Source organism: Lemur catta, chromosome 2, assembly GCF_020740605.2.
Source record: "Lemur catta isolate mLemCat1 chromosome 2, mLemCat1.pri, whole genome shotgun sequence".
Lineage (NCBI taxonomy): Eukaryota > Metazoa > Chordata > Mammalia > Primates > Lemuridae > Lemur > Lemur catta.
The window spans coordinates 13021185-13022713 of NC_059129.1; positions in this window are offsets into that span (position 1 = coordinate 13021185).

Below are 1529 nucleotides of genomic sequence, written 5' to 3' on the forward strand. Positions count from 1 at the left end.
AAAGAGTCTAGGTTGGGAAAATAGAGACAACTTGAACTTGAAACTGGATAACCCAATGCCAGAGGCTCCTCCATGACTTCTGAGGCATTTGCTACAAGCTGAAAGATGGCAGCATCCCATCACTAGGCATGTTAGAGGCCCCGTTTTTAGAAATCAATAAAATTCAATCCATCAAACTATTGAGGAGCTGGGGTTGCTGAGAGAATGAGAAGTAAGCCTAGAATTGCTGATAACCATCTTACCTGTCTGAAAATGGAGATCCCACTGAGAAAAAAATATCTGAGATGAGGAGAGAGAAACCAAATGTTGATCACATCATTTGAGCCCCTGGATCCAGCCATACCTACATGTTTACTTCTTTTCTAAAATTGCTTGAGTGAATTGCCATCCAATTGTTCCATGTCCTAGTACTTATAATTAAACCACTTACAAATTGTTAAATCTTCTCCTGAACTTTTTCAATTACATGAGCCAATATATCTTATTTTCCTTGTTAAATTATGCATTGGATTTTCTCTCATTTGCACTTATAAGAGTCCTGAATATATATTAGCTTTATATTGTTGTTTTCTCTTTATTGTTAATATTATTTTTATAGCACATGAATATATCATTTAACGGTGGATTAACAGGTCGCTAGTTCACCTAAGCTTTACTTCTCACCAAACAAAAATTAATTCCAGATGGATCAAAGATTTAAATATCAAGCTAAAAATGTAAATCTAAAACAGAACATCAGATAATATCTTGAAACCTTTTAAAACAAAACATTGGATAATATCTTTGAAACAAAGATTTTTCAGACAGGACAGAAAAAACATTAGCCATAAAACTAAAAACTGATAAATTAAACTTTAATGAAAGTCAAAGCTTCTTGTCCTCCAAAGATACCATTAAGAAAATGAAAAGGCAAGTGGCAGATTGGGAGAAAAAAGTCATAATACATATATCTGACAAATGACTTATATCCAGAATATTTAAACAAGTAACACAACCTAAAAATTTTTATGGGCAAATGACATAGACATTTCACAAAGGAGATGCTCAAATGGCCACAAAGCCTTATGAAAAGATGCTCTATAGCATTAATCTTCTGGGAAATGCAGATTAAACCCACAATGAGATACCACTTTATATACACTAAAAAGGCTAAAATTAAAGACTGATAACAGCAAACATTGGTGAGGACATAGAGCAACTAGAACTCTCATACACTGCTGGTAAAAGTTTAAAATGTTACAAGCACCCTAAAAAATAGTTTGGCGGTTAGTTAAATATGACCCAACAATTTTACGCCCAGGTATTTACCCAAAAGAAATGAAAACATGTGCTCACATAAAGACTTTTATAAGAATGTTCATAACAGCTCTAGTTTAATAACAAAAACCTAGAAATAATCCAAGTGTTCATCATAAATGGTGCTATATTCATACAACGGAATTATAGTCATTAATTAAAATGAACAAACAACTAATACATACAATAACAGAGATAAATCTCAAAAACATTATGTTGAGTGAAAGAAGCCC